The sequence below is a fragment of the Micromys minutus genome, assembly GCF_963924665.1.
Source record: "Micromys minutus genome assembly, chromosome: 24".
In the NCBI taxonomy this organism is placed as follows: domain Eukaryota; kingdom Metazoa; phylum Chordata; class Mammalia; order Rodentia; family Muridae; genus Micromys; species Micromys minutus.
This window is the reverse complement of record NC_137959.1, coordinates 414,328-428,863: the sequence shown is the minus strand read 5'-3', so window position 1 is coordinate 428,863 and position 14,536 is coordinate 414,328. Positions and strand designations below refer to the sequence as shown.

Sequence of the window (14,536 nt, the reverse complement as noted above, 5' to 3'; positions counted from 1 at the left end):
TTAGCACCATTTTCCCGCGACCCGGCCCAGGATCCCGGCTCCGGGTGTTTTATCCACCTGCAATCCAATGAGCCAAGGAGCGGAGGGAGGTGCTTGGCCGTAGGCGTGGCCTAGGCAGGGCGGGCACTAGAGATGCATATTCCTGGTGCTACCCATTGGTCGTCCGTGCGGTCACGGGGACGGGGGCGGGGCTCCAGGGCGGGTTCTGGTCCTGCCCCCACACGGAACCCAGCCCCTGATCGCGGTTCCCCCACCCCCCCGCAGCTGCACAGACATGACACAGACACACAGTCACTGCAGCTGCTGAGGGAGCTCGACGTTCTAGGCACGCGGCGGCGGTCGGACTAGCCCGGAGCTCGAATCTCAACGCCCGCCAGCGCGCTCCCACGCCGGTCTCCGCACAGCGGTTTCCGCCCGGCCGCGCGCGGGAAGCGGTGATTGCGCGCCGGTCTGTTCGCGGCTCCGGGCTGCCTACAGTCTGCAGCGGACGCGCGGCTCCAAACCTGAGCGCTCTGGGAAGCAGGCGCGTCTCCGAGGCGGCGGTCGCCCGCCCGGGCTCCCCGCACCCATCGTGCTGCGTCCCACTCGCCGCGCCCCGGCGGCCGTGACCTTCCAAGGGGCGCTTATCCCGGCCCCGCGCCCCGGGTCCCGCACTCTAGGCCGGGGCGAGGCCCTCTCCAGCGACCGCTTCTCGCGGAGCCCGGGGCGGGCGGCGCAGGCCGGGGGGGGGGGGGGGGGAGGGTCACTGCAAGCAGCTGCCTCCCATCCCAGTGCTCCGTCGCCGGGTTCGTCTCCCGGCCCGGCTGATCTGCCCCCTGCCTCGTGGTTTCTCCGGAACCGGGAGCGCGGCAGCACTCGTCTGACCCGGCCAGTTGCGGGCAGGCCCTGCCCTGAAGGGGCTAAGCGATCAGGGGCGCTGGAGATGAAACCAGCGGAGCTACTGCTCAGCATTTCTTCCTGGCTCTGATTTCCGGGACCCAACACAGGGCGGACCCAGGCCCTTGCCCATGCGAGGTTCCCGGGATTTGGAAGAGTCTTTCTGGCGTGGAGTACCTCTCGGCTGTCGTCCCGGAGGAGGAGAAAGAGGGTAGAGTGCTCAGTCCCGGCCAGGCGGATCTTTCCTGTGGGTATTTGTAGCCCAAGTCTGTCCCGAAGTCTGTGCTTGGCACCGTCGATCGCGTTAGAAAAGCGCCAGCTGGGATCTCCACCCGGACCCACTGCACTTAGTAGGCATCAGTGGCACTAAGCTGTTCAGCTCTTTCGGAGTGTACCTCTGCTTGGGTGTAGTTAAGGCCAAGGTAAGAGACCAGACATTCGTGGGAACGCTTTAGTGAGCAATGCCGGACAAGTTATCCAAACCTGTGGCTGGTACCCGGTGTGCTTAGGATGCTAGGAAAGAGGATGGGCACACCGTTTCTGACTTGGCTTTGGGTCCTAGAAAAGCAGGAGGTGAAAGACACAAATCTCTGGTGTCCCTAGGATCTATCTCAGGACCTGACAAGCTCATAGGCATACAACATATTGATAGGCAGAAGCGAGTTGGGGTGTGTGTAGGGGGCTGGTTTTTAGTAACACCTTGAGAGATTGTTTTCCTTCCTGCCTTTCTGCATTGTTCACCTGCCTTTTATGATGGGATGCCTAGAGAATTTTTTTTTTCCCAATTGGTTAAAGAGAGGCCGGTTTAGGGGTTTACATCCACATTTTGCAAAAAGCTCTTTTGGATAAGATGGTTAGTGGGCATAGATGTGAGGGGAAGACCCAGCCAACACGCCAGATCTGCCCTGTTAAACTAACCTTACTGTAAATGTCATTGCTTCTGGAGGTTGGAATGATGACTGAAGTTTGTGTATCATGAAGTTACACTGTTTATCATCTTGAAATGCTCCCTCTGTGAAAGGATAGTTCTTTCTACAAGCTATGTCTTTGCCATAGAGATTTATTAAATCTGTGCACTTCTGGATTTTAAATGGGTCACTTGAGAGGGAACAGATTGTCTTTTACAGAACCAGTCCATCTCCTGGGTGACCCTGTTTAATAGAGATGCAGTGTTCCCCCCCCTACTCCCCCGTTCCAGGTTCCAGTGTTGATGTATCTCAGTTGAGTAGGTTTCTGCTGAATTCTGAATCTGTGAATTTTGTCACTCAGCCCATTAAAATTATTTCCTGAAGGAGCAAAATAGCAGCTTACATTTTCTGTGAATGCCACAGGAAGTTTACTGGGTCTTATGTAAGTGTCCCAAGAGAGAACTCATGCTCTTTTTTCCTTTAGGGGGACAGAGGGCAACTGGAGGGGTGACACATCACCTAAAAGCACCTTTTCTGACACAGGTGGGGACCCAAAGTGCTTATTTAATGGGTAGAGGGAGAAATCTGAGGCTGATTTTCTTTGCCTCTCCTGCTTTCCCACCCCAGGATCCACTTAATAGACTCAAGATTAGGGAAGGATCTAAATTAGGAAAAGAGCAGGTAGTGGTTTCCTTTCTCATTTCTCACAAATAGGTGACATGGATGAATTACTCACAAGTGTGTTGGGACCTTACAGGGGCAGAAAAGAAAAAAAAAGACTAAAAGAAAACCTTCATGAAGGTTTTACACATTTTTAAAGAGTGCTTTACTTTAGTGAAATTTGCTTGAGGACAACACAGGTTTGTTGAGCTGGGGCCTGTTAATTCCAGAAAGATAAGGGAACTGAAAGGAACAAATCTCTGCACAGAATGGCAGAAGCTCTAAGGATTTAGATGTTAGCAGATTTGCCAAAGAAAGGAGGCAAATTCCCCTAGGAGGACAGGGAGGCTTCTAAAACAGACATTCCCACCAGTCTGGGTGAGCACAGGCCTCCTGCAAGGGTGGGCTCCCAGTGCTTCATGAAGCGGTTTGAATTGTGGACTGATATTTTTGATGTGAAACGATACAGATTCTTTTGGCTTTTAAGTTGAAACTGGACGCGCCTTAGAAATAAAACCAAAGGTTTTTATCCTCTCATAAGTTATGAGGATACTTCTTGTCTAGCTCACCAAGGTTTTTCTAGGTTCTCTGTTCCTGAGCTGTCCTTTAAAGTCAACTTGTGAAGGCAAGTGGCTTCTTTCCCAGTGTCTTGGTCCTTCAAACCTGCAGGACACTAGGGCGGATTAGTTTTCTATTCTACCACCAAAGAACAAAGACCATGAACCATGACTTGTTGTGAAAGCTCATGATCTTAAATTTTTGTACCCAATTTGTGCTTTCACTATTGAGTGGATTCTACATGTTTGGATGGCTAGGCTGGTTTAGTCTACAGTGTCATGACAATGTGGCTGCTAACTGCAAAGTGTTAAGGGAAAATCTGGTAAGAATCAGTTACAGTGTTTTAAGTATATAAAGGCTATACATTTTGGGAAGGTTGCCTCCCATAAACTGCTTTTTTAACATTGGGTCATGCTAACTTTAAATTCCCAAATTGTGCTTGTAACTATCCTCCCTCCCCATTGTAGTTCTAAGGATCAACCCTAGAGCCTTATACTTGCTAGGTAAGTGCTTAGATACTACTGAGATACATCCCCAGCCCGTCAGTTTTGGGGGATGATGTGGTGATTTGCTTTTGGACTATATAACTCAGTCTTCAAAAATAACACTTTTTTCAGGACAACTCTGAAATTAATTTCATTAAACTTACATATTCTTGCTTAGATACACTGTGCACTTTTAACAGTGTTAAATCATAATTAGAAGATAATTGTATTTCCCTTAGCCCAGGTCTCTCCATAGCAACGTATGAAAGACTTACAAGGCAAGAAGGAAGAGTCTAAGGGACTGGTCATTCCAGCATGCTTGTACCCTATGGACAAATTTCATCAAGATCTTGGTCCTGCTGGAGTCTTAAAAGCCTGATTCAGTGTGTAGAATTAGACTGTTGAGAACCTGCAAAATTTTGCAAGTTGTTTCATTACCTGGAACCCTGAGGTCTGTTAGAGTACATCTGTGACCTTTTACTCATAAGTATAGCGCATACGTAGGTAGTTTAAGAAGAATTGCTACTGTGGTCTAGGAAAGATGATCAACATTAGAATCTTACCTTTCTATTGGGGCTTTATGGATTGATTCTCATAGTTGCAGTGTGAGCTAGGTGTGAGAGACTGAAGGAAGAAAATACATAGGGCTGTGGTCTTAAGGTATGAAGGGAGGCTTATGAATTTGAGGAAAGCCCTTTGATAGGGGTGGAAGAAGGTGCTGAGACAGAGTACTGCCTCTGTAAGGTCAGTGAGGCAGAACAATGACAGTTTGGGGATGTGGCTTCATTGCTGTAGTCTTGTGTGATGGGCAGTATAATGTTGATATTTAGAAATCAGTAGGTAGATTCCAGTAGAATTAACTGTTTTTATGTATATCTCAGAAGACTTCTAACTTATAAGTAATGATTTTTTATTGATTCTGATTTTTTTATGACAAGTGCCTTGCTCTGTGTTGAGGTCATAAATGTTCTTCACTTGGCTCATTTGTAATCAAGGGCAGCATGCAGTCATTCATTCCTGCAAGCTGAGTACTACTGCACAGGTGTGCAAAGGGTGACTGAATCTTCTAGGTTAGTGGGAGTCAGGAAGACAGAGCAGCATGGAAACCCCAGTGTACATTGCTTGTGGATAGTCAGTGCAGTGTCAGTTGGAAAAGGGGAATTTTAGGAAAGGAGAGCTTGGAATCAGAACGTTAGTTCCTTAACAAGGCACCTTACTAGCGATTGTGCCTTAGTCTTATGCTCTGTGAAATCAGAATGGGGCAAGAATGGTTGCTGGACAAGTTCCAACAGAGGTAGCTGATTACTTCATATCGCTATTGAACATAGACAAACGTTTTGGTGTCCATGTTTTTCCTCCACAGAGCACTTTTTCTGTCCTTTCAAAAACCACTCGCAATGTAAATAAAGAAAGGATTTCTTCTCAAGCCTTAGCTGGTCCTCAGTGTACATGAATGACATTTGTGTTTCATTGTGTGATTACACAGTAGTGGGGAAAAAAGGCCCAGTTACTTGACATAATACAGTATGGCAAAGGCAAGGCTACCTTCAGTTAGAATACATTTGATTTCGTCAGCTTTAGCTCCAGATGGAGTTATGGCTGTGCTGCACCCGAGCGTAACTTTTGTATTGTAGCCATTTCCATTCTCGTCTTAAGTTTCTTTGCTTTTGGAAGAGTTTTGTGCTGAAAATGGGATGTGTGCCTGTGTATATCTGACTATCTCTGTGTGTTGTGGTGGTAAACTCTAAGTTTTTCCTGGGTCCTGGTATGTGTCAGGAACTGGTTCTTAGGTCCCTCCCCCTTAATACCAATTTTCACACATGTCCAAGCTTCTTTTATAAGATGGAATTTTTTTGCATAGAAACTATATGGACCTCTAGATTATTTCTAATGCATACCTGCTCCAAGGAAGATGGTACATAAACATTTATTACAGTGTGCTGTTTGTGGAGTAAATGACAGAATGAAAAAGTCTACATGTTTAGTATATATATCATTTTTATCTTATATTTTATTTAAAGATTTAGTTTTACTCTGTGTGTATGAGTGTTTTGTCTGAAAGTAAAGTGCACTGTGTGCACGGCTGTACCCCAGGTGTCAGAAAGACTCTGGGTTCCCTGGAATTGGAGTTATAGACAGTTGGAAACTGCCAATGGGTGCCAGAAACCGAATTCAGGTCCTCTGCAAGAGCAACAAGTGCTCTTAACTGCCATGCCATCTCTGCAGCCCTAACGCTCCTCTCTGCTGCTGGTTGCCTACCTAAACCCTCTTAATCTGAGAGCTGACTGCATGTGGTCAGGAAGAAACTCAACAGTGGAGCCGTGCTTTCTGAAGGGTATTAGAGAGTGAAAAGTCAAAGTTGCAACTATGATCTCCAGGACCAAGTACATTTAATCCCCCCTCTCCCCAGGATCAAGTATATTACATTTCCTTCCTTCCTTCCTTCCTTCCTTCCTTCCTTCCTTCCTTCCTTCCTTTCTTCCTTCCTTTCTTCCTTCCATCCTTCCTTCTTTCTTTCCTTCACTTACTTTACATTTTGCTCTAAGTCCCTCCATCCCCACCCCCCCATACCACCCTCTCCTGGCATATCAAGTCTTATCAGGACTAGGCATATTCTTTCTCACTGAGGCCTGAGAAGGCTGCCTAGCTACAGGAGAAAGGGATCAAAAGGCAGGCAAGACTCAGTCCCTGGTCTAGTTGTTGGGGGACCTACGGGAAGATCAAGCTGTTCATCTGCTACATGTGTGGCTCTTCCACAACACTCCCTGTGCTCTTCCTAGTGTTTGGATGTGGGTCTTGGCATCACTTTTCATCAGGGGCTAGATGAAGCCTTTCTGATGACAGTTGTGCTGAGCTTCTGTCTGGGTGTTCCTAGCACCCCATGGGCGTTCTCTGAAGGTGATAGAGCTTAGGGAGACAGCATGCAGCTCACCTCTTGTATATTTAATTTTTTAAGATCAGGAGCCGAAATAGAGGTGGTGAAAAGTGTGTATCTCTACATATGTGCCTACATGTGTGCACCTACGTGTGTGTTTGTATCTGTCCACGTGATTTGCACCTTCCATGGCTATATTGAATGGGATCAGATGAAGTCAACTCAGGAGCTCTGTGTTCCTTGGATTCCAGGTACCATTTTTCAGTAAAGTATTGCTTATCTTATATCTTGTAATTTAGTCTCCCTAGAGGGAAAGAGTTAACCTGAGCTAGTTTGTGGTAAGGTTTAGACTGCTAGGTAGGGTTTTAGCTTTCTGTTCTGTCAAAAAAGACTTGCTTAAGAAGAATACCAGCCTTTGTTCTTTGTTGCAAACTTAATAAAACCTCTCATATATGAAGCCATGCTTGCTTCTTGTATATGGTGCCAACTGATTGATCCTGGAGTGTTACATTAGTACTTATCTACTACTTGAAAAAGACCTTCTTTGTGATAAAAAGAAAACAAAGCAAAAACAATGTTGACCATTTTAACTGTTTCACAGTGAAATAGATAACAAGTTGGCCCTTCTAGAATCTTCTGCTTGAGACCCTCAGAAGAAGGGGGTTTCCTTTGACCTTATAGGGGAGAGGTTGGGTGAACATGAAAATATGAATGTCATGTCAGGAAGAATATACTCAGACTTGTTTTCCAGTTGCTTCTGGACTCCGTGGGGGCAGAGTGTAATGCTTATTGGAAATCTCAAGTGCAGTGTGAATCTGAGAGTCCATGTTATTATTTTAATATTGACGCTAAATGGGGGAGTGCTATATTTGAGGAGAACTTGGCATATAAAAATCTTATGTTAAAAAACCAAGCAATTTAAGATAAGCAATTGCTTATGAAAAGATTTTACAAAAGTGGGCCTCTTTTTTATGGCTGCTCCTTTATATTTGGAATTATTTTATGAATACAATCCTGATGGACAGTTTTAGGAGACTCACTTGTTGTTATGGGTAATGTGGGGACTTCTGAGCCATAAAATAGAATGTCTCATCAGATAGCCAATAGGGCTTACCTGCCATGAAGTCCAGTATGGGATGTGTTATAGAACAAAGAACATGGCTTATTTAAATGTTCCAGTTCACTAATTAGCTCTATGCAGCAAGTCACTTGGTTAGCTCACTATTCTGAGGATTCTGATTTTCTTGTTATTCCAACTCAGTCCAACTCCTGTCTCTCTCTACTTGTGTGTGTGTGTGGGTGTGTGTGTGTGTGTGCGTGTGCATGCACATGTGCTGACAGTTCTTTCACTGCTACAGGGCTATCGGGGATTTTGTGTTTGTGTTGTCTCCCCCTCCCCAAGTACCTTTATGTCTTATCAAGTTCTCTGAAGAGAGTTTATTCTAGGAATGGAGTGCAATGAAGGAATTTACTCTGCAGAGGTAATGTGAGAGTTGTAGGTAATCACAGGCCGGGGTAGAGTGAAAAGTGCAGACTCACCCATAATTTGAGTCTCTCTTGTCACATTATGGGCTTTGCTTTGGACAGGCAGCAGACACCAGTGGAAATGGAGTCGTTACCACTGGCAGAGCTTTGCTCTTAACAGGGTCCTTTTCTGAATTACCAAAGCCAATTGGAAAGAAAGGGCTTGGCTGATCTTTCCAGCTCTCTATGGTAGCACTAGAGTTTAGGAGGATTTTCGGCAGCACATGGCTTTGTGTGCATTTCTTCTGCCACCCCCCCACCCCCTTTGTTGCTTTTAAATTCATAATGGAATCTGGTCTTGAATGTTTGTTATTCTTTAGTTAGAGAGATGGCTATTGCTTCAAATGTGTTGATGTATATGAATAAGGTTAACATGTGTGGCTGACTGGAAGGCATCACTGCCCCCTCCCTTTAGTTTCAAGAACAAGTGGATTCTTAATAAGCTGACAGTATGTACCAGTTTTGCTGACAGATACAGGTTTGTATCTGAGAGAGGCATTTATTGTTCTTTGAAGATGCAGGCAGAAGGATAAGGAGTGGATTTTTTTTTCTCTTTTAAATCTCTAGTGTGGTGACTGGTGCTTATTAGCTCTGCACTCAAGTAAGTAGTAAAAGAATGTGCTTCAAATGATCTTGTAAATGAAAGTGTGACCCTGTGTTCACAGTTGGATTGGAGTGATCATGGAGGGGAAAAGTTCCAGCAAACCCAAGTGTGACTCGGATGACATTGAACAGCTTAAGACCACTTCATGAAGCTTTCATTTTCAATCTATGATGGACATTTCAGATCAACATAATAAATTCTCTGACAGCTTGACTTTGTGTGTTTGACATTGATGACCTAGAATGGGCCTTGTGCTCCTTCTTTAGAATGTATAGAGATTTTAACTTATTTGGAATGAGAAGAATGGGTGTGCTCTTAGGCTCCTTCACATGCAGATGCCTAGATGCATTGAGAATGTCTTGAGAAGCATTTTCAGTACCAGCCATAGAATGACCAAGGATGTTGACATCTTTGGCGCGGATGACAGTGGCTGTGGTATGACTGGATCAGGCAGTTAGGATGATCAAGTAGACTTTTGGGATTGAAGGGAGAGAGATCTGCCTGAGCGGGAAAAGGTCAGGAAAAAGACCTCTTTGCTGTGTAGTCTTCCTCTGTCTGTGTTAACTTGGGGTGCTTCACCTAGGTTCTGAAGGGCCCTGAGTTAGTATGGACAGCTCCTTGTGATCAGAGTTATCTGTACTGGGACACCATTTAGTGAAGGAGGCAGCTGAGTTCCCAGACCATCTTCTTTATCTATTTTCCTGAAGGAGACAGTGAACCCCTATATCAGCTCCTTTATCCCAGAACCTTGGATACCGATGCTGATGAAGTAAGGAGGATTGTTCACAGGGACACTGACTTAAGTCCATACTTCCTCTACACTGCCCTTGGTTCTTTTCTTAAACTCCTAATTCTAGGCTCTATCCTCAGCTTCCTTCCTGTCTTTCCATGCATTTCACTTCAGTCTGTTTCATACCTTATCAGTGAGGCACTTTCTTCATTAGAGTCACTTTCAGTGACTTTGTCTCTATAGTTTCTCTAATAGTGTGGTGAGGTCACACCCATCTTAGAATTCATGGGAGCATCCTATAAGTTCCTAACACTTAGACATCCCTTGACAGAAGTGTTTCAAATTAAAAATGGAGACTTCTGATCTTGTCCTTGAGATATTTAGTTGACGAGGTTGGGGAAAATGTGCTGAGTGAACACAGTACAGATAAAACTGAGAGTCACTAGGCCTAGGTAGAAAGACAGTGGCATTGGTGGGCATGGTCCTGGTGAGTGTGAAGTTGAAGGTGTTAATGAGAACTGGAGCTTGCTTTAGCCTCTAAAACTCAGTGAAAGAGACAATATTTAATTCAGGCCCTTGGGTATAAAGTACTTAAACCATGAGTGGAAGGAGTTATGGGAGGTCAGGCCAGGTAAGGTTGATAAGGCAAACACCTAATTTGAGTTGAGAAAAAACATCTAGAGTCTGTTAGCAAAAGCATTGCAGATGAAATGAAGACAGTAACTAATCCACACTGCTTTGACCCAAACACCCCCATCTTCAGACACAGGCACATTGGAAAATTCAGGTGCTGGCACATGAACTTCAGGAGGACCCACTCAAGTGTAACAGCATGCATTGTCTAAATATCCCTGGCCGGCATTGTTGCCATAGGACAGAGGCCAACAGGTGCTTCTGTAAACTTTTGCAGTCTTAATCATTGGCTCAGCTTAAACTTGACATTGGTGCTATAGATGTTTTAACCTTACTCATAAAAGGCAGCATACTTGGAATAAATGTACTTGTGTTATAGCCACAGTCTAAAAATAGCACTTTCTCTTTGGGCTGTGCTGGGGACAGGGCTTGGGTGAGGTAGTCTCTCTGGAACCTCTCTTATTGGAGGTTTGTTTAAATGGACCCAGGATTATAAAACAAACAACCTTTTCTGTGCTTTGGATAATACTCAGTACAGAGGGTAATACAGACAGTGTTGTTCTTCATGAGTGTCTCCTATGGCAGCTACAGAGAGGTGAGAGCAGACTGCTCAGAGTAATTGCCCATATTCGACAAGACCCTCACAGGATAGGCCTGTGATTCTAGTCACTCGCTCCTGCGCATCCCTCCCTAGCTGCATGTTGTCTTGGGAGATGCTCCGAATATAGGAAAAGGTGGTCTGGGATACAGAATTCAGTGATAAGTTTTCCTGAGGTCATCACCCATTTCAAGGTGGGACTTTTTTTGGTGGTGTCACTATTTCGGGGTTACCCATACTTCTAAACAGCACCCATGTTACTATAAGTTAGTCCAATAAATTTGGGTTCATCAAACTGAGGTTGGATGGATTAATTTCTTTGGTCTGTTACTGGAACCGTGTTTAGGTGAGTCGATGTTGGTTCACCTCTCTCCAGTAGAAATGCCAATGGCATCAGAGAACTTTATTGTCTAATAGTTCTGAGGCCAAGGTGTGGAAGGATGGTGTCTTCCAAGGCGTGGCTCCTTTGTCAGTCTTACATGATCTTCATTCTTTGTTTACAGTGTTCTAATCTGCCCATCTTTTATGGATAAAACCACACTGTATTAGGATGACTGTATTTTACATTCATTGCTTTCATGAGACCCCCTCGTCATACATAGTTATATCCTGATTTGCTGTGGGTAATAACAGACTTCAGTATTTGAACTTGGTAAGGAGCCATAATCCTGCTCTTCGCAGGGATGTTTTAATGCAGTCCAAGGGGTTATCTTTCACGAGCCTTATGAAAACTTTCAAACATAAATTTGTAGCAGATTCTTGTCTGTCAATGCAAACAGTCCAATTCAGGGATGGTGTGTTTTTGTAAGCTGCTGTTTGGTAATATTCTTTGCCTTGGAAGAAATGGAAAGGAGACAGGTACAGAGAGGTTTGCTTAAAATGCCCATAAGAGGAAGCAAGAATCTCAGCATTGTCATTATCATTACAAAGAGTATCCCAAGGTTGGGCTTTGTTTGTAAAATGAACTTCCCAAGGTTAAGATGCTGCTTTGCTGTGGTGAGGTGGCCTGCACCTCTCAGAACTTTCCTCTTGACTCTTTGAATGGAGTAGTGGATTCTGTGGTCAAGAGCTCTGCTTGAGTCTCTGGTGTTAGAGCTGGTGTGTACATGGGTGACACTCTTGTCATCCTGCTTTACAGGTTTTAGGGAGCACAATTTGCAGATTGAGGGTTTGTGAGTGAATTGACCAAGACACAAAAGGGCCACTGTTGTGATGGAATGATTTCCATGTATTCCCTGAGCTCACCATCTCTAATACTACCCACATGCAGATCTGCCCATTTATCTGTTTTGTCAAGACGGAGTCACTCTTGTTCTGTGTTAACTGTTTTAATTGCTGTGTACTCATTGTCTGGCTTGTCTGGGTTGGTAATGGAGTATCATTTGTGGCTGTAGGCTTTGTCAGATTGTAGTTTTTCTGTGTCAACCCCCATTCTTCATTTTAAGTTTGCTTACCTGCCATCTTAAAAAAAAACAAAACAAAACAAAAAAAAACAAAACAAAACAAAAAACAAAAAAAAACTCTTAAGCTCTGTGCTTGAGAGAGATCATTGCTACAAGATGTAGTTAAAAATGCATTGATTACTTCTTGCTTAGAAGCTGTCTTGGTGGAAAGCAATTCAGTCCCTGAGAGAACCAGACTGTCTGTGTGTGTGTGAACGTGCATGTGTCCGTGTGCACATGTGCATGTGGGGGTCAGGGTTGATATCACATGTCATTTTTTATTGGTCTCCATCTTATTTATATAATGAGGCAGAATCACTTAGTTGAACCCAAAGCTTATGGTCTGGGTAGCCAGCTTGCTCTGGGGATTTGCTACCTTCATAGTACTTAAATTACACTTGGGTAACCACACCATCCCTGCATTTACCTGGGTATTTGGATCTGAAATCTGATCCTCATGCTTGTGAGGTAGGTGCTTAACTCACTGTGCCCTCCCCTAGCCTCATGATTCTCCTTTTTGTTCTAGTACCAGCAGTTTGGTCAGGGCTCACATTGATAACCCCGCTTTAATTTGACCTCTTCAATAAAGACTTTATTCTTTCTGAGGCATTGAGGATTAGGACTCAAATATATTTTTGGAGGCAGGAAGTAGGACAAAATAAAATCTATAATTCTCTGAGTTTTATTTTCTCTGATTTGTGAAACATTGACTATCATCTTTTTTTTTTTTTTGAAAACTTTCTTTTCAATTAAATGTTTTTTGAAAAATAAAGTATGAATTTTGGCTCAAGTTGCATGGTGTAGGTAGGAACTCAGAATGCTGGTCCTGGCTGAGATAGACATATCACTGGGGTGGGAACCACGCCTTATAGACTTAAGGATGTCTGGTTACCTGCTTGGTCTAAATTGAATGGTCACTGACTACTGCTATCTGTGGAGGTCCTAAGGTGTACATCCTAGTCCTTCAGTCTTTCATGGAGAGGGTAGCATGGTGTAGTATTTTGCTTTTATTATCTTATTTTTGTGAGTTAGATATTGGCATCCAAAACTGCTTCATTTATAGCAGAAGCTAAGAATGCTTCTTTTCTTTCATCTTTTTCTTTTCCTCTTCTAATTAGTGGCAAGGATGAAGGTCAAAAGCTACAAATAAACCAGATACAACACTGGAGCTCTTCACACTGACTCTGCAAGGAGCCCAGGCTTTGGTTTCTTTTAGTGTAATACAAGTTGCTTTTTTGTTGTGTTTTGTAGTTGTTTTTTGAAACAGTGTCTTGCTGTGTAGCCCAGGCTGGCTACAGCAGCCAGCTCTTAATTATTTGTAAGGAGATGATTAAACTACTAAGGAACTCCTCTGCTTCTTCCTCTTCCTTCTCTTTTCTTTTTAAACCATTGCTTTTTGTTGTTTTTTGACTTTTTTTTGAGATGTGTGTGTGTGTGTGTGTGCGCGCATTTACCTTTGGCTGTCCTGGAACTCTGTAGACCAGACTGGCTTCAAACTCAGAGAGCTGCTTGACTCTGCCTCCTGAGTAGTGGTATTAAAGAAAGACATTTATTGCCATTGTCTAGCTAGAAATCTCACTTCTTTGTAAAATAGATTTGGGCTTACTTTTCATCATTGGGTTGGGATTTCTGAGGGACACAACTTATTAGTGTGACTTTGCTTAGATGTATTTCTCCCTGCATTCACTCACCTGTCATTGTAGAATAGTTGCAGTGTGCCAGCACTTCGGTGAGGAGGGTAATAAGAAAGTTTCTGCTTGGGGCACTCATTCAGAGAGGACTGGCCCATCAAGGCAGGTTAGACCACTTCTTACTTATGTTTCTAGGCAAAGGCACTTTTTTTTGTCACTCACCACATACAGTTCTGGGCTAAAAGCTACTATATATCTACCTCCACTTCGTATTTATTGGACTGTTACACCAAATTTTGCAAAGCCAGAGGCATTGCTTGACTAGACAGAATCTTTATTCCACTCCCAGGAGGCTGCTCAACGAGTTTGATGATCCGTAAAACCAGCCCCATTTCTAACTCAGGAGAGTTTTTTCTTTCCTTTTCTGAATTTGGGTCCTTTATGGAGTATTTTGATAGTTGGACACTGTCAGACTGGCAGGTTTTATGTCATTGACTCTCAGATGGACAATGAAGTTCTGGGATCAATTTTGTTGTTTTGTGGTCTCAAACCACTTGGAAGTGTTACATCTCAAGGAGTGTTCTTTTCATGGGGAGGTTTCCATGCAGTAATTGAAATGGGGATGCCTGAAAGGACTGTTGATGTCTCCATTCTGCAATGGAGTAGTTAGCAGCCATCTTTCAGAAGAGCTAAGGGGATTTTCTGTCTTTCTTGTTCACTTTTGATGGAGAAGAGTCTAATGGCCTCCCACCATGGTGATGTGGCCCAGTCAGTACGCCTTCCCCTTAAACACTCATCCTTCTATTTACTTCCTGAGGGGTGATGTGGAGAAGGGCTTGACTAGATTTATAGTGAGATGTGCTGGATAATATTACCTCATCGAAGGAGAGGACTGGGGAGTTTTTACTGTGGTAAGGGAAAAAGCTGTTGGCACAACTCTTCAAATGCCTTCTCCAGTGGGGAGAAAGGAAACAGAAGTGTGGTTATCACAGTGCTTTATACTTAATCTCTG

General features: G+C 44.0%; 1 protein-coding gene across 1 annotated transcript in view; it reads left to right on the top strand.

Annotated features, from left to right (window-relative positions):
- Positions 1-756: 756 nt before the first annotated feature.
- LARGE1 (LARGE xylosyl- and glucuronyltransferase 1) overlaps positions 757-14,536 on the top strand; it is a 405,800-nt gene continuing 392,020 nt past the window's right edge. Inside the window, exon 1 of the mRNA XM_080936852.1 lies at positions 757-1,298. The gene's annotated coding sequence lies outside the window, so the exon portion shown is untranslated. The remainder of the gene's footprint in view (positions 1,299-14,536) is intronic.